Source organism: Gorilla gorilla, chromosome 6, assembly GCF_029281585.2.
Source record: "Gorilla gorilla gorilla isolate KB3781 chromosome 6, NHGRI_mGorGor1-v2.1_pri, whole genome shotgun sequence".
In the NCBI taxonomy this organism is placed as follows: Eukaryota; Metazoa; Chordata; class Mammalia; order Primates; family Hominidae; genus Gorilla; species Gorilla gorilla.
Genome location: NC_073230.2, coordinates 127214567 through 127238951, shown reverse-complemented (window position 1 = coordinate 127238951; position 24385 = coordinate 127214567). Strand labels below are relative to the sequence as shown.

The window sequence follows — 24385 nt, the reverse complement described above, 5'->3', positions numbered from 1 at the left end:
TTCTATTGCTGTAACTGCCAGACTAAAGACAAGCAACCATTGGCAGCTGGCGATAAATGCATATTCTTTCTGACTCAAAGAACCAGAAGGCAGAGTTTGGAGAAAAAGACAAAACAAAAAAGCTGGTATAAAGTGAGCCCAAGAAAAGAGAAAGCAAGAGAGTGAGCTGAAAGTCTGAGTAAACTGTTTGACTACTGAAATCTCTTGCTGAATCTTAACCATACATGAGTAGGACAAATTCAGAGTAGGCTAGATAAAGAGAACTAATCTGAGATTTGAACTTTGAACTGATGCCAAAAATACAAAGTTTACAGTTTGAGTACATCCAAGTTAATTGCTTGCTTTGAAAAAAATCAACAGACTTTAGAAGAACATAATAGAACTAGAGAATCTGTGATACCACATTCAAAATACCTTGAATATATCCCAAAATTTCTCAATATATGGAGAAACAAGAAAATGAGACTCTTTACAGCAGGTGCCTGGACTAGGCTTGGGCAAGCTAGAACATAAAATTTAGAGGCACTTACTTACAGGACCCTGCAAGTGTGGGTCAGCACCTGAGAGTAAGGATATCCTTAAAATTTGTGTTCCAGGTGTCTTGTTTGCCTCATGCAAGTTCCAGCCCTAATCAACAGATAGCGTTCAGTGATAAACCATGTTGTAATTAGCAGACAAGGATTTTAAAGCAGTTATTACAAGTAGGCTTAGTATCCCAAAGGAAACTAAAATCATAATTTTTGAAAAGGTAGAAAATTTCAGGAGAAACATAGAAAATGTAAAAAAGAACCAAATGGATCTTTTAGAATTGATAACACACATATGAAATAAGCAATTCATTGGATGGGATTAAGAGCAGAATATTGATGACAGAGGCAAGAATTAGTGAACCCTGAAGACAGATTGATAAAGACTATTGAATCTGAAGAACAAAAAAGAAATGTGACCCTGCACTTGCAGGATCCTGTGATTAAGTACCTCTAAATTTTTATGAGGCACTCAATAAAAGAAGAAAGGGGAGACTTTCTCAGTGAACTCAACACAAATACTAAAGCCTCAGAGGTATGTGTGACCATGACATGTTTGCTGGACACTAATGCCCTTTGCTGGTTCCAAATCTTTTGTGTCTCTTTTCAGTGGGATGGGTGTGTGAGGTCTTTAGTGGGTACTTCCCCTGCAAGAGAGTGTCGCATAATTTGTGGAGGATGAATAGTTTGAGGAAACACATCTTCCAAAGACTCCAATTTAAGTTTAAAACTACGAGATCATATAAATTATAAGATGGTTCAATGACTTAAACTATAATGTTAGAATATTTCATTTATAAGATCAAGAAGTGGGGCTTCAATTGTTTAGCAAGAATGATACTACACCAATCAAAGAGGGAGAATATCATCTGTAATTTTTCAAGAAACTTCTATGTGTAAGGCATTCTGCTAGAATCTGTACGCTATATTTTATTGAACTTCCCCAAACAAGTTAGGAAATAGATATTTTACCCCGATTTTACAGATGAAAAATAGTCTCTGTCAGGTAATGTTACTTGCCCAAGTGATAAAGTGTAGATTCAAACACAAGTCTACCTGATGTTTTCCAAACTACAAATGTTTTATTCCACCAGCCTCCTTTTTACCCTAACAGCTTTTAATTCAAGGTCTTTTTCTTTTTTATTTGCTGTTTTAAATATATATATATATATATATATATATATATATATATATATACACACACACACACATAAAATTATAGGGATATGGACATACAGGTAAGAAGATAAAAATTAGCTTGTTACTCATATTTTTTTAAGTTAAGTGACCTGTAACTTCAGTTGATTATCTGCAACAGAATATTGCAGATAATTGTTTCCTTCAAGCCCTAGCATATAGGACATATTTTACTGTTGAAATGATCTCTGGAGTTTACAAAGCACTAAGTCACATAATAGAATATAATAGTTGTTTATCACATTTCATTGTCTATCACCTCTCATTATTTTTTATTTTCTAACATATTGTTTTTCATACACAAGTTATTTGATATCACTAATTATAACACAATTCCACAAGGAGAAATGCTCTTCTCTTTAGAAATGTCTGCTTCACATTATGGTTTCCCAAAGAATATCGGAGTAAAAAGTGCAGGGGCTGAACACAGTTTAATTTCAGAAAACATCTGGAAAATAAATGTGATAACCAGCATTAAATTTCTCAAAGACAGTTCCTTCTGAAAGCCATGTAAGTTTCTTTATTTCTATGTGTGCAGCTGCTGCTATCCTTTACGTATGGTATATATCTTTGTCCTTGGGACAGCACTCAGAAATGGTATTGCCATCTCTCGAAACACTCATAGCCACAATCTGCCACTTGTGCATATTTCTTTTTTACCACCTGGTTGTCCTTTTTTTCCACCACCTTCATAAATGTCTTCTCATTCACTGCCCTCTCTACAGATTATTTTATGCTTGTTTCCCAGATTCTTTAACATCAACTGCCCATATGAGTTCAAAGTGATTTATGATTTAATTCTTTTTCAAATTCCCATTCCCTTCTCTGGTCTCTATTAATACGTTCAGCCTTTAGACAACCAGGAAATCACGTCTCCCTCTTTTCCATATATTTTATGAATAATGGCATTTTGGTTGATCACTTCTGTGACCTGGTTTTCCACATCTAAAGCTCTCCAAATGCCAGGGCTCATGCTCAGATGCTCTTATATTTTAAATGTGTGCAGTAGCCCTATAAAGGCAATGACCTCTTTCTTCCCCTGCTAAAATTTTACATCAAATATCTTACTCCTATTTTTTTCATGAATATAATCTAGCTGGCCCATATTTAGGCATCTTTTCAGCTTTCATATTATTTTACATTATTGTTCTAGCCATGTTATAGTGTTCTAATTATTGTTTCATTTCAAAACAAAATGTAATCCTGTCTGGCTTCAGAAAATTACCATTCGGTTTCCCTAACATTCTCTTTTTTGTTTCAGGCAAACACTTTCTACTATAATTCAAGAATCAACTTTCTATATTCTGGATACATGATGATTTGCAAGTATTTTTCCTAGTCTGCAACTTATCTTTGCATTCTTTTAACTGTTCTTTCCAGAACAGTTAATTTCTGTTTAGAAATTCAGAACATGTTTTTAATTTCTACTTGTAGATGAATGTTTAAATCAGCACTATTTATAATTGCCCCCAACTGGAAATACCCCAAATATGCTTTAGTTGGTTAATGAGTAAATGGGTACATCTATGTAAAGGCATTCTACTCAACAATAAAAATGAATGAATTCTAGAACACAGCCTGAACCTCAAAGGCATTTTCCTGCATAAAAGAAGTAAGTCCCAAAAGGTTACATACCATATGATTCCATACTATGATATTCCAGAAGAACACAAACAAACAAACAAAAAGACTGGAAAAGAGAATAAATCAGTTGTTGCCAGTAGTTAAGAGTAGGGGAAAGGGTCTGCTTAAAAGCGTCAATATGAGGGAGTTCTTTGGCATGTTGCAATTGTTCTGTATCCAGGTGAGATAATGGTAACAAAAATCTATGCATACATTAAAACTTAAAGAACTCTGTGCCAAAAGCAGCGAATACTACTGTATATACATTTTTTAAAAGAGTAAAATAATAAAAGTTAAAATGAAATTAACTTTGATATTACTCACAGGCATTAGGCAATCTTCATTGTGTCTGCATGGTAATAAATTCCAAGAGAGGATGCAATGCTCTCTTTACCAGCTAAATCAGCAGTACCCAACCTTTTTGGCACCAGGTTCAGGGGAAGGCAATTTTTCCACAGAGGAGGTGGGGGTTGCGGGGGAAATGGATGAAACTGTTTCACCTCATATCATTAGATTCTTATAAGGAGCTCGCAACCTAAATCACTCACATGCATGTGCAGTTCACAATAGGGTTCGTGCTCCTATGAGAATCTAATGCCACTGCTAATCTGACAGGAGGCAGAGCTCAGGCCTTAATGTTGGCTTGTCTGTCACTCATTTCCTGCTGTGTGGCCAGGTTCCTAACAGGCCACAGACCAGTAAAAGACCAGGCCTGGGGGTTGGAGACCCCTGAACTAAACAATTTGTGCATTTTTAATTAAATAAAATATCCTTGCAATTGCAATTATGCTTCATTACCAAAAGTCATTCCAATCGAAAAACAAATGCTCATAATTATCATGATTATATAAAATTCACATTAGAAACAATATTACTATTTGGCCAATTTAGGATGGTATCCACATAAATCATTATTTTTTAAGTCTTTGGCCTTCCATCAACAGATTTATAGCTTTGTATCTTATACTAACTTCCCTTATTCAGCTTGTTTCATCTGACTTCATTGTTATTTCCCTTGTGCATATTCCCAAATTCAATGATTTTTATTTATGTTATTTCTTTCCACTAAATTATCAACTAATTCAGAGAATAAATAAGGGCTCTTCCTACCTGTCCTTCTTTTGAATCAGGAAGTAAAGTTCCATATGGCCAAACTTTTTATTTAGAAAAAGGTAGAGGGTGTTAATTGAAAAGTAGCACAGAAGATAAGTGATAATTATTTACACTTAGCAATATGAACCCAATAGTCTAATGATGGAATACCATATATTTACTTCTTGTGTGCAATACTGGAGAATGGTTATCATGTCTTAGGGATGCTAACACATAGCTTGGTAATTTGGGAAGAAGCATGATTTAACTGGACAGTACTTAATATGACAAAATATGGGGCAGTCACTCTTAGCCCTCCAAGGCGAGAAAAGATTAGGCAGAAGCTACAGTCTAATGGACAGTCAATATGTGCAGAAATAGTTTCAGACACTTTCTAAATGGGAAATATTTCACCATATATTTCTGTGAGTTACTAACACATTTTAAATTAAGAAAAATAGGTTGTAAGCAATAGAAGATTATAAGCAAAATAATTATTAGGCTCTTTTTCATTTCTACTGGTACAGACAACTTGTACTAAAGAGATCAATGCTGTTTAAATTTCTCTCATGTGCCAAAGAAATGCGTGTTAAGTTACAACTCTGGTTGTCTCACTGATGAAAAGATTACTAATGCCTTTTTAGGTACAAACATGTTTAATTATTCTGGTTATGAAATTATATTCCCATACTGAAGTAACTAATCTCTTAATGATGAAGTTCATTATTTCTATAAGGAAGTTTGAAGGAAACATATTGGTATTTCTAACCTAAAAATAAATAGAAAAGTATCCACATGTGTAAACTTTAATTGATTAATTAAATTGCTAGGAATAGCATAAACTGTGCTCTACTCCAAATAACATGTTCTTAATCAATATTTTTGAAGGTATTAAGAATAGGAAGTAGGGGACTTTTTTTTTTCCCAGACCAGACTACCAGGAATATAAGGTAGAATTAGAGCAGTAAATAGTATAACATTTCCTAGTACTCACTCCCCCAAAAAGGGCTTTCTAAAATCAGAAATATTCAACAAAATAATATGTTTGTATTTTTGTGGGGGCTGGGAGAACAGGTCTCACTCTGTCATCCAGGCTGGGGTGCAGTGGTGCAATCATGGCTCACTGCAGTCTCAATCTCCTGGGCTCAAGCAATCCTCCCACCTCTGTCTCCCGAGCAGCTGGGATTACAGGCATATGCCACTATGTCCAGCTAATTTACGTATTTTTTGTAGAGATGAGGTTTCTCCATGTTGTCCAGGCTGATCCTGAATTCCTGAGCTCAAGGAATCCACCTGCCTCAGCCTCCCAAAGCGCTGGGATTACAGGTATGAGCTGCCATGCCTGACCAAAACTTGTTTACATAAAGAAGACCTTGTGAAATTTAGAAAAATGCAAGGGTATAATCAGGATAGAGATGAATCAAAATCTTAGAAATTATAAAGAAATTTTATTAAACATAGACAAGGAATCTCTATTACCACACTTCATAGTGGTAAGAGTTGAGAGAGAGAATTGAGGATCATAGAGCACTGTATGCAGCTAGCCAGCAGGGTTCCCTCTTGAATTACCGGTGTTCAAAGGGGACCAAGCAAAAGCAAGAGATGGAAATCTTATTCAGATAAATAACTGAGTCTTCCAAAACATGGTTTCCAAAAGTTGAGAAAGATATAAACATCCAAGTACAGGAAAGTCTAAGAAAACAAAACAGATTTAACCCAAATAAAACTACCACAAGGAATATAATAATCAAACTCTCAAAGGTCAAGGACAAAGAGAAGATACTAAAAGCAGTGAGAGATAAGCAAATAACATATAAAGGAGTTCGAATTCAACTGGCAACACACTTCTCAACAGAAATCATACAGGCCAGGAGGGAGTGATACAACATTTTCAAAGTGCTCAAAGAACAAAATTGTAACCCAAGAATAGTGTATCTAGCATAATTGTCATTCAGATTTGAATGAAAGATAAAGTCTTCCTCAGACAAATAAAAGCTGAAAAAATTCAACACCAGACCCACCTTGCAAAAAATACTAAAGGGAGTTCTTCAATCTGAAAAAAAAAATAACATAAAAGTGCAAAAGAAAACTTTTCGAGGTATAAAACCTACTAGTAAAATTAAGTGTATGGACAAATCCAGAATAACTTATTATTAAATTTGTGGTTTGCAATACATGCATAACTCTAATACGAAGTCCCAAAGACAAATCTATCAAAAACTATAATAGCCACAGCAACCCATTAAGAAATAGGTAATATAAAATATTAAATTGAGACAACTAAAAGTCAAAATGCTGGGGGATGGAGTTAAAGTGTAGAATTTTTATGTGTGTTTTTCCTATATTTATTTCTATTCTTTTATTTGTGATCTAAGATAAGTCGTCCCCTCTGCAAAATAACTTATTATATCTATGATATGTATTTTGTAAGCCTCATGGTAACCAAAGTATAAAAACCTATAGCAGATCCCCTAAAAATAAAAAGCAACATACTACCAGAGATAATCACTTAATCACAAAGGAAGACAGTAAGAAAGAAAAAAAAAGAAGAGAGGAGCTTCAAAACAATGAGAAAACAAACCATAAAAATGGCAATAATAAGCTCTTTCTTATCAATAATAACACTAAATGTAAATGGTCTCAATTCTCCAATTAAAAGGCATAGAGTGGCTGAATGAATAAATAAACCCAACCATATGCTGCTTTCAGAAAACTCACTTCACCTGTAAAGACACATAGACTAAAAATTCAGGGATGAAAAAAGACATTCCATGCAACTGGAAACCAAAAAAAAAAAAAAAAAAAAAAAAAGCAAGAATAGCTATACCTACATCAAATAAAACATACTATAAATCAAACGCTGTAAAAAATTTTAAGGGGAAGGACTAGGTTGCAGCTACAACTTGGACAGACAGAGCAGTGTTTGGAGGCTCACATAGTGAATTTTAGCTCCAGAACAACTTCAGGAATAAATCAGCAAACCCAAGAGGACCTAGAAACACTCTGAAGGAAGCAGATTGCTCCTGCAGGACCCAGGACACACCCCAAATACTGTGTGGTATCCACGGCTGAGAGACCCATAGATGGTTCACATCACAAGACTCTGTGCAGACAACCCTCAGTACCAGCCTGGAGCCTGGTAGACTTGCTGAGTAGCTAGACCCAGAAGAGAGACAACAATCACTACAGCTCAGCTCTCAGGAAGCCACGTCCTTTAGGAAAAAGGGGATAGTACTATATCAAGGGAACACCCAGTGGGACAAAAGAATCTGAACAACAGCCTTCACCCCTAGACTTTCCCTCTGACAGAGCCTACCCAAATGAGAAGGAACCAGAAAACCAACTCTGGTAATATGACAAAACAAGGCTCTTTAACACCCACCAAAAATCACACTAGCTCACCATCAATTGATCCAGACAAAGAAGAAATCCCTGATTCGTCTGAAAAACAATTCAGGAAGTTAGATATTAAGCTAATCAGGGAGGCACCAGAGAAAGGCAAAGCCAATGCAAGGAAATTAAAAAAAGATACAAGAAGTGAAGGGAAAAATATTAAATGAAATACATAGGATAAACAAAAAACCATCAAAACTTCAGGAAACATTGGACACACTTACAGAAATGCAAAATACTCTGGAAAGTCTCAGCAATAGAACTGAACAAGTAGAAGAAAGAAATTCAGAGCTTGAAGACTAGGTCTTTGAATTAACCCAATCCAACAAAGACAAAGAAAAAAGAATAAGAAAATACGAACAAAACTTCCAAGAAGTCTGGGATTATGCTAAACGACCAAACCTAAGAATAATTGGTGTTCCTGAGGAAGAAGAGAAATCTAAGTTTGGAAAACATACTTGGGAGAATAATCAAGGAAAACTTCCCCAACCTTGCTAGAGACCTAGACATCCAAATACAATAAGCACAAAGAACACCTGGGAAATTAATTGCAAAAAGATCATTGCCTAGGCACATTGTCATCAGGTTATCTAAAGTTAAGACAAAGAAAAGAATCTTAAGAGCTGTGAGACAAAAGCACCAGGTAACCTACAAAGGAAAATCTATCCAATTAACAGCAGATTTCTCAACAGAAATCCTACAACTAGAAGGGATTAGGGCCCTATCATCAGCCTCCTCAAACAAAACAATTATCAGCCAAGAATGTTGTATCCTGTGAAACTAAGCATCATATGTGAAGGAAAGATACAGTCTTTTTTCAGACAAACAAATGTTGAAAGAATTTGCCACTACCAAGCCACCACTACAAGAACTGCTAAAAGGAGCTTTAAATCTTGAAACAAATCCTGGAAACACATCAAAACAGAACCTCTTTAAAGCATAAATCTCACAGGACCTATAAAACAAAAATACAATCAAAAAAAAAAAACAAGATATACAGGCAAAAAATAATCACCATGAATGGAGTAGTACCTCACATCTTAATACTAACATTGAAAGTAAATGATCTAAATGCTGCGCTTAAAAGATATAGAATTGCAGAATGGATAAGAATTCACCAAAAAACTATCTGCTGACTTCAAGAGACTCACCTAACACATAAGGACTCACATAAACTTCAGGTAAAGGGGCAGAAAAAGATATTCCATGTAAATGGACACCAAAGGCCAGGAGGAACAGCTATTCTTATATCAGACAAAACAAATTTTAAAGCAACAGCAGTTAAAAAAGACAAAGAGGGACATTATATAATGACAAAGGGCCTGTCCAACAGGAAAATATTCCAATTTTTAGTATATATGCACCTAACACTGGAGCTCCCAAATTTATAAAACAATTACTCAAACCTAAGAAATGAGATAGCAACAGAGTAATAGCAGGGAACTTCAATACTCCACTGATAGCACTAGGCAGGTCATCAAGACAGAAATTCAACAAAGAAACAATGGGTTTAAACTACATCCCAGAACAAATGAACTTAACAGATGTTTACAAAACATTCTACCCAACAACTGCAGGATATACATTGTATTCATTAGCACATGGAATGTTCTCCAAGATAGACCAATGATAGGCCACAAGACAAGTCTCAATAAATTTAAGAAAATTGAAATTATATCAAGTACTCTCTCAGACCACATTGAAATAAAACTGGAAATCAATTCCAAAAGGAATCTTCAAAACCATGCAAATATATGGAAATTAAATAACCTGCTCCTGAATGACCATTTGGTCAACAATGAAATCAAGATGGAAATTTAAAAATTCTTTGAACTGAATGACAATAGTGAACAACCTATCTAAACCTCTGGAATACAGCAAAGGCGATGCTAAGAGGAAAGTTTATAGCGGTAAATACCTACACCAAAAAGTCTGAGGGAGCACATATAGACAATCTAACATCATAACTCAAGGAACGAGAGAAACAAGAACAAACCAAACCCAAACCTAGCAGAAGAAAGGAACTAACCAAGATTGGAGCAGAACTAAATAAAATTGAAACCAAAAAGAAAATACAAAAGATAAATGAAACAAAAAGCTTTTTGTTCTTTGAAAGGATAAATAAAATTGATGGCCCAATAGCAAGATTAACCAAGAAAAGAAGAGAAAATCCAAATAAGCTCAATTACAAATGAAACGGGAGATATTACAACTGACATTACAGAAATATAAAAGATTATTCAAGGCTACTATGCCTCCGCCCAAAAGCTACTTAAGCTGATAAGCAACTTCAGCAAAGTTTTAGGATACAAGATCAATGTGGAAAATTTGTTAGTATTCCTATACACCAGCAACAGATAAGCAGAGAAGCAAATCATGAACAAACTCCCATTCACAACTGCTACAAAGAGAATAAAATACCTAGTAATAGAGCTAACAAAAAAGTGAAAGACCTCTTCAAGAAGAACTAGAAACCACTGCTGAAAAAATTCAAAGAAGACAGACACAATCAAATGGAAAAGCATTCCATGCTCATGGATAGGAAGAATCAATATCGTGAAAATGGCCACACTGCCCAAAGTAATTTATAGATTCAATGCTATTACCATTAAACTACCATTGACATTCTTCTGAACTGGAAAAAAAGTATTTTAAAATTCATATAGAACCAAAAAAGAGCTCATATAGCCAAGAGAATCCAAAGCAAAAAGAACAAAGCTGCAGGCATCACACTACCTGACTTCACATTATACTACAAGGCTACAGTAACCAAAGCAGCATGGTATCAGTACAAAAACACATTGACCAATGGAACAGAATAGAGAACCCAAAAATAAGAGCACACAGCTGCAACCATCTGATCTTTGACAAACCTGACAAAAACAAGCAATGGGAAAAGGATTTCCTATTTAATAAATGGTGTTGGGAAAACTGGCTAGCCATATGCAAAAAGTTGAAACTGGACCCCTTCCTTACACCTTATACAAAAATTAACTCAAGATTGATTAAAGACTTATATGTAAAACCCAAAATTATAAAAACCCTAAAAGAAAACCTAGGCAATACCATTCAGGAAGTAGGCATGGACAAAGACTTCACAACAAAAACGCCAAAAGCAATGGCAACAAAAGCTAAAATTGACAAATGGAATCTAATTAAACTAAAGAGTTTCTGCATCTCAAAAGAAATTATCATCAGAGTGAACAGACAACTTACAAAATGGAAGAAAACTTTTGCAACCTATCCATCTAAAAAAGGTCTAATATCCAGAGTCTACAAGGAACTTAAATAAATTTACAAGAAAAAAAATCATTAAAAAGTGGGCAAAGGACATGAACAGACACTTCTCAAGAGAAGACATTCACACGGCCAATAATCATATGGAAAACAGCTCAACATCACTGATCATCGGAGAAATGTAAATCAAAACCACAATGAGATACCATCTCATACCAGTCAGAATGGTGATTAGTAAAAAATCAAGAAACAACAAATGCTGGCAAGGATGTATAGAAAAAGGTACACTTTTGCACTGTTGGTGGGAATATAAATTAGTTCAATCATCGTGGAAGATGGAGTGGCGATTCATCAAAGATCTAGAAGCAGAAATATATTTGACCCAGCAATCCCATTACTGGGTATATACCCAAAGGAACATAAATCATTCTATTATAAAGATACATGTATATGTATGTTCATTGCAGCACTCTTCACAATAGCAAGGACATGAAATCAACCCAAATGTCCATCAGTGACAGACCAGATAAAGAAAATGTGGTAAGTATACACCATCAATATTATGCATTCATAAAAAGGAATGAGATCATGTCCTTTGCAGGGACATGGGTGGAGCTGGAGGCCATTATCCTCAGCAAACTAGCACAGGAATGGAAAACCGAACACTAAATGTTCTCACTTATAAGTGGGAGCTGAACAATGAGAATACATGGACACATGGTAGGAAACAACACACACTGGGGCCTGTTGGGGGCTGCAGGGAAAGGGAGAACATCAGGAAGAATATCTAATGGAGGCTGGGCTTAATATCTAGGTGATGGGTTGATCTGTGCAGCAAACCACCATGGCACACGTTTACCTAGGTAACAAACCTGCACATCCTGCACCTGTACCCTGGAAATTAAAATAAAAGTTGAATCAAAGTAAATAAATAAATACATAGTTAAACTCCAGATTAGAAGAATTTATTTGCAAAATGAAAATATGACAAAGGGCTAATATATAGGATATATAAAGAATTCTCATAGCACAATAATGAAAGTAAATACATAAAAACATAAAATATATAAATAGCTCACAAAAGAAAACATATAAATGGCCAATGAGTGGATGAAAAAGTGATCACTACCATTAGTCATCAGGGAAATACAAGTAGAACCACTACTGGAAGCCTCTACAAGAACAAACCTCTACATGAAAAAAAACACAAGAACGGCTAAAATTAAAAATATAGACAATACTAACTGATGGTGAGGATGTGGAGCAACTGAAATTTTCATACATGGTTGGTAGGAGTATAAAAAGGTAAAAACACACAGTTTCTTATTTAAAAATCAAAACAGGCTTGAACAGATATGATCATAGCAGTTTATTCATCAAACCTGAAAACTAGAAACTTCTCAGATCTTAATCGGAGAACAGATAAAATGTGGTAAATTGTATAGTGCGATACTATTCAACAAGACAAAGAAAATAAGTATTAACACATACAACATTGATGAATCTCAAAGCAGTATGCGGAGTGAAAGTAGCTTTACCCAAAAGAGTAAATACCACAATTCAATTTATGTAAAATCCTAGAAAAGGCAAAACTACCCCAGCCAGAAAAAAAAAAAAAAATTTTGGTGGAGAAGGGGGATTGAATGGGAAAGCAAATGAAGGAATCCTTCTGAGCAAAGTTCTGTATCTTGATAGGGTTTTGAGTTACACAGTTACATGTATTTGTGCGTACTCATCTCATAGTATACTTAAGATTTGGACATTTCATTTTATATAAATCTCACCTTAAAATATATAAACGTAAATATAAAAGTCTAGTTAATATGTGCTCTTAAATATTTGAGAGAAATTATTTGAGAGGAAATACTGATGTTTGTAACTTACTTTGAAATGCATTAATAGAAAGGACTGATGGGTGGATATAGGGCTGTATAGATGGGTAAGTATGTGATAATGCAATATATAGAATAGAAAAGCCTATGTAGAGGGTAAATATAAATTCATTCAAATTTTCTTAATGTTTGAAAATTTTTTTCAAAAATAATGAGATAAAAAAGGCACTTACAGAAAATGTGATTTTTACGTGATTTTAAAATGTTTCAGTATGACATTTTAAAGGTGAAGGGGATTTGGTCACAAATTTAGAAGAACTTAGGTTTAAGTGCCAACTCAACTAACTTCCATCTGTAATTTTATATGCAAGTTACTTTGCCTTCCTCAGCTGTGGTTTTCTATTCTATAAAATGAAGATACTAACACTTGAGCAACAGAGTTGTAAAGATATTTACCTAGGAGAGAATACTAGCCCTTTGATAACTACAGATTCCTCATCATTCCTCAGTGTTTCTTATAAAATGCCATTCCGGGGAACGCCATGCCCATGGGAAAGATTTTTGTTGTGAGTTAGAATATTTGACCTTGTGGACTTCTAATAATCTCTTTCAACTCTAGGATTTCATGTTTGGACATATCAGTGAGTCCTAAATGAATTTCTTACATTTTTATATAGGGTCTCTACATTTATTTTTCTTAAGATATGGGCATTTCATTGTATACAAATATTACCTTAAAATAAATATGAAACTCTAGTTAACAATATGCATGCTTTAAGTATTCGAATATAAGCACTACTTACCAGGACATTATTGAATTTAATGTTATATACCCATTCCACTTCCTAATGATATGAAACGCTGCACACTGCTTTAAAAATCTGCAGTGAAATTGCAGCAGCCCCAAAAGAACGAAGTAAATATACTTATTAATCTTATACTTAATTTATAAACTTTCTTCTCAAGGCTATTTAAGCTATCAAAGGCACTTTGAGGAAAATATCACTGATAGAATGGAGGAAGCTTAAGCTCTGGAAAATGAATCCACCTATAAATCTCCACAACAAGAAAAAAACTCTAAGATTTATTGGCTGGTAAGAGGAAAAAAATGCTATCAGGTCCAAAATGATTGTTTACATATACATATATATATATATATGTATGTATGTATAGTTTTTTTCATTCACCATAAAAACTTGACTCTGACACAGAAATGATTGCTCAAAACTCCTTTGAATGAGCTTACATGAGAAATACTCACTTCAGTCTTCATCATCATCATGGCTACCATCAATTATAGCTCATTACACTGACTCTAAAGAGAAAGAGCCTGGCTTGGAACACCAATGCAGCTGGGTAACACTGTGAAGATTTGGCATGCAGAACACAGACGTAATTTTTGCTGCTTTCTATCAGAAGAGGTTTTATAGCAAAAAGTAATGTAATCGATATACTTAACACAGTTGTAAAACAGGTTTAAATTTGAGTTTGCTTGTTTTTGGAATTAAGCCTTTTGGGAAATAACGAAGTACTCGTTTATTGCATCCCTTTTAGAAATTTCTTAAGAATGAAGAGTTTTTATTAGCAAATTAAATGTATTGGATATAAAGTTTATTATCTTTGAACACAGGAAAATTCTGTTTGGACACATCTTTTAAAATATTACATTTTGAGGAAATCTGTTTTCCCTGTATCTAAAACAAACTACTTCAAAATGCTGACATTTTGAATTTTACTACAATGTTATATTTGGGTGTATGTGTGCTGAAAAACTAATGCAATTTTTCCATTTCTCCAGCCTTATTCTTTAAGCTAAGCTCCTCTAATTCATTTGAATTTCTATTCTCATATGTAATAGAACATTTATAGATGAACATATTCAAATAGAATATATCTACAAATAAGCTACATTTGTAGCATTTCTGCTTAATGTGAAGGTTGCCCTCTTAAAAGAGCCTCCCCCAACATTTGTATCTGTAGAGCTAAGAGAAATTGCTATAACACAAAACATCACCAATGCATTTTTACAATGCTGAATGGCTCCTCACAGAAACAAGAAAAAGAAAATTCAGAATATGAAACTTTTAATATGTGTTGTACATATTAAGAATATATGAAAAAAGAAATTTTACTAAGAGTTATCACATCAAGTTCTTCCAGAAAGGTGGTTCTCAACCAGAGGTGATGTTGTGCCCCAAGCAAACATTTGGCACAATCTAGAGACATTTTTGGTTGTCACGACCAGGAGAAAGGGACGCTTACAGGCGTACAGTGGGTAGAGAATAAGAATGCTGCTAGACATCCTACAATGCACAGGACAGTTTCCCAAAACAAAGAATTATCCATCCTGAAGTGCCAATAATGTTGCAATTGAGAAACTCTGTTCTAGAGGCAGAAAATAAGTCAAATCACAAAGCCTATTTAATGCATAAAATATCAACAATAAAACAATTGATAAGAGTGGTAATATACATAACAACCTACACATTAAAACTGTGGTGACAGAGACAGCAATAAACCTTCCCTGCTTCACTTTAATTTTTAGGCTTCCCAGGCTGACACAACAGGGGGTTGAGTCATGTACATAGAAGACGTTAGTGTACCTTCCTTGTAAGGAAGACAGAAAGTCATCTGTGTGGCAGACTGCTTCCTCTGGTTCCATCACCACCAGCAGCAGTACAACACTGTTCCAGCAAAAATTTCCCAGGCAATAAGGTGAGAAGTAGTAGAACTGCTGAGAATCAGTCATATAGTTGTAACCTACACTTCTCTGCTAACCTAGGCTCCATTGCTGGATTGACAGACCATTTTCCCTTTATTTTTGCAGACTACCATTTGTTGCAGCCGTCTCTTTAACCATTATATTGAACTCCGTTGGTGAACAGACATCAAAGACTTTTTTCCTGGGCTTCATGACCTCTATGTACATGAGGAGATGCAAATGGATATTTGAGTTTGAGGCATCACCCAAGCCCACTTACTAGAAGCATCTAGCCCCCACTATAAACCTTCACACCAGAAGCCACTGAGCCACATCATGGTAAGTTCTGATTTAAAAAACCTCTCCAAGTATTGTTAAATGTCCATGCCTTACAAGTAAGGCTCAAACTGGTGCCTAAAGTAGAAAAATTCGTAGTAGAAATAACCATCACACAGGCTATCTTAATAAGCTTATTGTTGCTAGAGTTTGCTGGTTATTCACATATTGTCCACCTACCATGCCCCAGATACATTTTCAGGCTTTCTCTGTACCCTTTCTCTATTCTTCAAGAGTCTGAACGCTACAGACTCCATCTTGCCAACTGGCTCCCATTTGTATTCAGCCAGTGGGAGGTGGCAGTGATCAGAGGGTAAGGAGAGAACGATGTCTGTGTATTCCTCACTCTCTATCTAAGATGTGTTTTCTGACAGTGCTTTTATCCCTCTGTTACAGCGGTTCCTGTCCTGCACCCATTGTCCAAGGACTCCAGCTGTCATTGGACTACTAATGGCATCTCAATATTGCTAGTCTCTACATTATCCAACTTCCTTGCTGGTTTCCTTAATCCTGACATAAGTCTCTAAATTCTATCTTCCTTTATGTCTCGTGTTATCTAAGTTTGATAGTTTCTTTCTGGGACTTTGATTGTTATAATGAATACTCTATATGTTACACATATTTACATGTGTTTTACCACTCTATTCATGTAATAACTTAGTTTCTTCAAGCTGCAATAGTAGGTGAAATTCTCCACAAAAAGCACCTATCAGAAGAGGACCAGTCAGGGAGGCAACTTACCACCAGCCACCACCAAATATATTACAGTAGCTTCAATTCAGTAGTTAAAAGATTAACTTCCATATTATCAAGATTAATAGGGGACATGAATAACAAGATCTCTTATGACTTTCTACAATATAAAACATTCACTAACACCAATAAAATTAAACTAATCTCAGCACTAGATCATTTTGCATGAACAATCATTTCTACTGATGATGTGTCTGTCAGATCACTGCGTTATTTTTAATATATAGTAGGACAGGAAATTTATTAGACAGTTTACAGTGCCGACAAGTTATGCTGATCTCAGCAGTGTTGCCAAGCAAAAAGAAATATTATATGACGGCAGCATTTGTTCTACACACACACAAAAAATCTAAGCATATTTCTCCCTTATTTAAATTTGTTCATGGAAACCATTTTCTACAGATAACTGAACACTAAAAGTGTTCGCAATGTGCTACTTTATTCCTATCCAGAGCAGACAAAATGAGAACCATGTTTTCATAAATAAAAAGCAACAGACCATGTTATTGCCCTCCTCTTTGAGTCCCATGAGTGTATGTGCAGTGGGGGAAGGTTCTGCTTCACACTGGACAATGGAACTCAATATTGATGAAATTTGCTGATGGTCAGTTTTTGGATAAAATGTTTCAGCACAGAACACAAAGGCCATGTTTCCTCTAAATACAGCAGGTTTAATTTGATTTGGCTAGTTAATAATAAACATAATGATTGCAAAAGTAAATCAACTAAGAAAAATACCACAGTACAAGGAACTTATGTACTACGTAATTTCCAACCATGTTCTCCCCAGCGAAGAGTTTAGTTAAAATCTTAGTGCACCAGAAGAGTTGCCAAACACCTTTGGTATGGAATTCAAATTTAAAATAATTTAGTATAGCTTGCTTATATAAAAAATATCTGGATACATTATTAAATCACTTGTAAATGCTTCAATAATTCACAGACAGTATAAACTTAGAGGTAAAAGGAAAAAAAGTTGAGGCATGATTAAGGCACCTAACATTTACCCGTATTCCCTACATAAGTCAAATTCATAGTAAATTCTGAAAGACTGTTTGAATAAGTGATTATGTTACTTCCATTGATATAGGAATTTTTTCCCTTATGTGCTAATTAGATGCAAATCTTAGGCAAAACATTTTCCTCACTACCTAGACTTGGCATACACAAATATATTTAAAAGATACCAGTCATCAAGTGGAAATACAGCTGGTGTCCTCCCTACTCTCTATTACAATGCACTGCATTTATGTAAAATAAATAACTCTTTATTAAATGGATTTGGCTACAGTAAATCCTTGAAGAGACTAAAAGGAAAAGCTAAAATAAAATATATGCATTGATGTGTACTTCAGATTAATAAAAACCATTTTGTGGCTGGGCATGGTGGCTCACACCTGTAATCCCAGAACTTTGGGAGGCTGAGGCAGGCAGATCATAAGGTCAGGAGATCGAGATCATCCTGGCTAACACGGTGAAACCGCGACTCTACTAAAAATATAAAAAATTAGCCAAGCATGGTGGCAGGCACCTGTAGTCTCAGCTACTCGGGAGGCTGAGGCAGGAGAATGGCGTGAACCCAGGAGGCAGAGCTTGCAGTAAGCTGAGATTGCGTCAGTGCACTCCAGCCTGGGCGACAGAGCGAGACTCTGTCTCAAAAAAAAAAAAAAAAAAAAAAAAATTTGGTAATGTAGATGTAGACTTTAAGAATTTATTTTTAGAGCTGGAAAGCCTAACTTAAGTCATTACTCATTGAGCATCTACTATGTAGTCAGATTACATATTAATCTGATTAATAGTGCTAGACACTCTTAGGGACACAAAAATATAAAGCATTACCATTCAAAAAGCTGTCCTTACAGAGATAAGATACACTCTCATAAAGTTATTAAATACTTGATAGTATATGACTATGATATGATAGTACATTGATGTAAGATGATGTTGTCTTAGTTTAGGTTTTCAACCATGCATTCAAATTCTTGACTCAGTATTTTTTTTTAAGATACAGAAAATTTTATTGTGATAATTCAGAGGACCTTGATTAGGCATGGAGATAATAAACAAATTAAGGATATAATTGGAGGAAGTGCCACCTTTACATAATGGCTCTACTCTGCAAAGATTATATTCAAATAATTATCCTTCATTTGTAGGCTGATAAAATAATTAAGATAACAAATATGACCCTAAAACTGTTTTAGAAAATTACTACTTTAACAACAACAAAAATCATCCTATTTACAAACAAAAATAAAAATTATTATTACTCCTAGTACCACCATTTGTTGAGCACTTATTTTGGGCCACTCATTGCGTCCATCAGGCAATATATACTTTATTCCATTTAATCCTCACCTCAGTACTATGATTTAAGAGATACTATCCTCATTATACAAATGTGGAGCAGTCCCTCTGTTTTCTTTTGTGGAACCACATCTCCTCTATTGTTTATCCGTATGGCTCAGGTAGGGACTTAGTATTAATAGCAACAACACAATACACAAACACACACACTTCCCAGAGTACCAAAGCCCTTCCAACATTGTTCATCTCTCCTGAAGTCTGTCTTTACTTTCTGTCTAGTGAAAATACACCCTCTTTGTGACTGCTTCTATTTTTCCAAACTCCCACCTTGAAGATTTTATAGTAATATTTTGATCAAACAGGTAATACGTTTACATAAAGAACATTTCGGCCAGGCACGGTGGCTCACGTCTGTAATCTCAGCACTTTGGGGAGGCCAAGACAGGCAGATCACCTGAGGTCAGGAGTTTGAGACCAGCCTGATAAACATGGTGAAACGCCGTCTCTACTAAAAATACAAAAATTAGCCAGGAGTGGTGGCACATGCCTGTAATCCCATCTATTCAGGAGGCTGAGGCAGGAGAATCGCTTGAACCTGGGAGGTGGAGGTTGCAGTGAGCCAAGATTGTGCCACTGCACTCCAACCTACGCAACAGAGTGAGACTCTGAGAAAGAAAGAAACAGGAGAGAGAGAGAGAGACAGAGGAGAGAGAGAGAGAGAGAAAGAGAGAAAGAAAGAAAGAAAGAGAGAAAGGAAGGAAACAAGGAAGGAAGTGAAGAAGGGAGGAAGGGAGGGAGAGAGGGAGGGAGGGAGGGAGGGGACGGAGGGGAGGAAGAGGAGGAAGAGGGAGGAAGGAAGGAAGGGCATTTCTACTCTGTCTACTCTGAACACTAACTTTTGAAGTAAAAAAAAAAAAAATGTTTTTTTCTGTTTTTAAAAATTTCCTGTAGCTTACATACAACTGCCAGCTATGCCAGCTAGGTATTACTCAAAATTTATATTTATTACTCTTTTGACAATAGCTTGAATTTATATATTGATTTCATTTTTAAATTTTTATTTTCTAATGAACAACAAACAATAAATAATGTCCCATTACAGAATGGATTACAAATGTAATATTTAACCTAAATTAATTCTCACAACAGATTATGTCGTCGATAAAAGTGAGCCTCAGATAGGTTTGAAAACTTAACCATAGCTTTAGAGTTCAAAAATGGCAGGGGATGAATCCAAATCCATTTTTTAAAGAGAAAACCTGGCATTATTTCCACCACTATTTGTTCAGAGTTCGGGCTTTTATCCTATTGAGCTAGGGAGATGAAGCCTGAGAGCCAGACCCAGGTAGTTACGGCAAAGCAGGCAGGTGGCTTTCGCCATCGGGTTGTGTGCTGGCAGGCCCCATAAAAGGATGACAACAAAATATAAAGATATTCAGAGCCAGTATAACCTAGCGGTTCTTAGGAAAGAATAAACTCAACAGCTTTGAATATGTATGAGAGTTTATAGTCTTATAGCTAGGAAAAATAACACAAAAGGCTCCAGACTTTTCTTTTTTTAAAACTGATATAGAGGTATTCAATACCCGAAAACAATAGGAAATGATTAGTCTCACCTTGGGTTGTTGGTTCCTCAGGCTTAGAATAGTCCCCAAGAATAAGCTCCAAACTGTGAAAGGGAGGGAAACAAGAAAACATTTGGTGCCTGAGGTATAAAACAGTAGTCAAAGTTGACAGAGTCAAGAAGGTTGGTATTTCCAAATAATGTAAGTTTTATTAGAAAATGAAGTTATGTATCATTCATATACTGAATACTTACATTAGATTTTTCTACACAGCTGAATAATGTGAAAGAAAATTAGAAAAATTAACATTTTACATGCATTAGAATTCACTAAATTTTAGTTAAAACTTCCAGTACAGATTTGAGAGTAAAAGTGTATTCTTATACAATGTATAAATTATAACATATTCAAAAAGATGTAACATTACATTATGAAATCTATGGCATATTTTCATATTTTCCCTCAAAAATAGCAAAATTCCCAGTGTTAATTTTAGAAAAAATTGTGTATTCTTTTAATTAATCAATACTTATAAATATAAACCATGATGAGTACTATGTAAACTAAATTTTAAATTAATTTGAAAAATACAACTGTATTTCCTGATATGAGCATGAATTATCAGTTTGTGAAACTCAGATGCCACCTATTGTTTGGAAAAATAAATACAACTTTTTTGAGTTCTATTTTTGCTAACTTACATGTCTCTGGAAAAATATGAATATTGTACCCATAAAAAGTTTGGGCTCTCCAACCATATAGAATAGTTAATTTTCAAGGCCATACGCATATAAAGTAAAGTGCCCCTAAATTTATCTTAGGTTGGAAGAAATAAACTATCCTTAAGTACCTATATCTTCAGAGGAGCATGTTTTAGCCTAGTAACTTTTTTCATATGTATATAATTTTTAATTAAATTTTTTTACATTAAATTATTGTTAATTTGCATTCAGTTATAAAAAAATACAGAGAAATCCCATTTACTCTTTACCCTGGTTTCACCCATGCAAAATGACTAAAATATCATCATTGACATAGTCAAGATATAGAACATTTTTGTAATCACAAGGATCCCATATGTTGCCTTTTTGTAGCCATCCCTACATCCTTCCTGCCCTGCACTACTTCCTTAACCCTTTGCAACCACTAATCTATTCTCCATTTCTATAATTTTGTCATTTCAAGAATGTTCTACAGATGGAATCATACAATATAAGAACCTTTGGGTCTTGCTTTTTTCATTAAGTGTAAGTCTCTGGAAATTTACACAGGTCATGGTATGCACCAATAGTTTGTTCTGCTTTATTGCTAAGTAGTATTGTATGATATGGATGTACCACATCCATCTAGGACATCTGACAACCTAGATGTCCATAAAGGGGTGGAGTAGTATTGTATGATATGGATGTACCACAGTTAAACAAACTTAGGAAAGGATCACAGTTAAACAAACTGTGGCACATCCATATCATACAATACTGCTCCTCCCCTTTAAGGACATTTAGGTTGTTTCTAGATTGTGGATATTACAAATAAAGCTGCTATGAACATTGGTGTACAGTTTTAATTTCCATTTCCCTAATGGCTAATGATGTTGAACATCTTTTCATCTGCTTATTTGCCATATATATATCCTCCTTGGTGATGTGTCTTTTCATTGATTTTGTCCTTTTACTAATTGACTGTTGTTTACTGTTAAGTTTTGAGTGTCCTCAATATAATTTACATACTAGTCTTTTATCAGATATGTAATTTGCAAATATTTTCTCCTATAATAGATTGTAGCTTGAATTTTTATTCCCTATAACGACGTCTTTCACATAGCAAAAATTTCCAATTTTAATGCAGTCTAATTCACTGAATTTTCCTTTAATGGACCAGGCCTCTGGTGTCAGGTCTAAGACCTCTTGCTTAGCCCAAACCTAAAGATTTTCTCTATGATTTTTTTTCTAAAAGTTTTACATTTTTATGCTTTATATTTAATTCCATGATCCATTTCTAGTTTATTTGCATACAAAGTGAGACTTAGGTCAAAGTTCATTTTTTGGTCTATGGATGTATGATAGCTCCAGCTCTCTGTTTGTAATCTGTCCTCTATTGAATTGCTTTTCTGTCTTCGTCAAAATTCAAGCATATTTGCATAGGTCTATTTCTGGGTTCTCTCTTCTGTTTCATTAACTTATGTATCTATCCCTCCACGAATACTACTACGCAGACTTGCTTACTAGAGCCATATAATGTCTTTGAATCAGGCAGAATGATTCCTTCCACTTTATTCTTTTTTCAAAATTGTTTTAGCTATTCTAGTTCTTTTGCCTTTCCATATAAATTTTAGAATAATCTTGTCTATATCTACAAAATATCTTGCTGGGATATTGATGAGATTGCATTAAACCTACATACCTACTTGAAAAGAATTGTCATCTTCACCATGCTGAGTCTTCCAATCTACAAACACATTATGTCTCTCCATTTATTGAGATGCTGTATTCCTCTCATCAGCATTTTGTAGTTTTCAGCATATAAGTCCTGTACATGTTTTCATTTACAACTATTTCATAGAAGTGTTTTCTTTATGAAAAAGTATTTTTAATTTTGATGCCCACAGGTTCATTGCTAGTATACAGAAATACAATTAATTTTGTATGTTTAGTTTGTATCTTGCGACTTTGATGAACTCACTTATTAATTCTAGTAGCTGGCTTTTGTTTGTTGGTTTAGGTTCCTTCGGATTTCATATGTAGACAATTATGTCATCTACAAATCAGAACAATTTTATTTTTTTCTTCACAATCTTTATGCCTTTTATTTTCTTTTCATGCCTTTATTATGCTGTCTAGAAATTATATGACCATGTTGACTAAGTGAAGCCATCTGAATCTGGAGTTCTCTTTGTGAAAAATATTTATCTACATTTCTTTAGTATGTAGAAGTCTATTTAGTTTATATGTTTCTTCACATGTAGCATAAGAATCTTCAAACAATATACTTCCATATGTTTTCTTTCCTGCATTGTCCTTTATTTTTATGCATGTTACATCTCTATATTTACATATGTTATAAATTTTTAAAAGGTAAACTTCTTATTTACTCTCACATTTCCCATTTCTACAATCCTTTCTATTTATTTATTTATTTATTTTAATTTTTTTTTTTTTTTTTTTTTTTTTTTTTGAGACAGAGTTTCACTCTTGTTGCCCAGGCCGGAGTGCAATGGCGTGATCTTGGCTCACCGCAACCTCCACCTTCCACCTTCCAGATTCAAGTGATTCTCCTGCCTCAGCCTCCCAAGTCTCTGGGATTACAGGCATGGACCACATCGCCCAGCTAATTTTGTATTTATAGTAGAGACGGAGTTTCTCCATGTTGGTCAGGCTGGTCTGGAACTCCCGACCTCAGGTGATTCGCCCACCTCTGCCTCCCAAAGTGCTGGGATTACAGACATGAGCCACCGCACCTGGCCTCTACAATCCTTTCTTTGTTCATATCTAACTTTCCATCTCTTGTTATACTCCTGTCTAAAGAACTTCTTTTAACATTTCATGTCTGCTGGAAAGGAGTTATTTCTGCTTTTTGCTGTGTAAAAAAAGACTTTCACCTTCCTTTTTTAGGGATATTTTTACTGGGTATATAATTCTAGGGTTTACTTTTTTTCTTTCAAGCTGTATTATTAAGATGATGCCCTCTATTGTCTTCTGGATTGCATAGTTTCTAAAAAGAACTCTGTTGTAATTTCTTCCTTGGTTACTCTCTAAGTTAACTTTCTGTTTTCTTAGGCTGCCTTCTGCTACACATATAAACCAAGTTGAAAAAATATTTTTG

General features: G+C 34.8%; 1 protein-coding gene across 1 annotated transcript in view; it reads right to left on the bottom strand.

The window, feature by feature from the left end:
• Positions 1-1979: 1979 nt before the first annotated feature.
• Positions 1980-24385, bottom strand: part of ANKRD7 (ankyrin repeat domain 7) — a 54275-nt gene continuing 31869 nt past the window's right edge. Inside the window, exons 7-8 of the transcript XR_010134750.1 lie at positions 20615-20667; positions 1980-2172 (exon numbers count right to left, since the gene is read on the bottom strand). The gene's annotated coding sequence lies outside the window, so the exon portion shown is untranslated. The remainder of the gene's footprint in view (positions 2173-20614; positions 20668-24385) is intronic.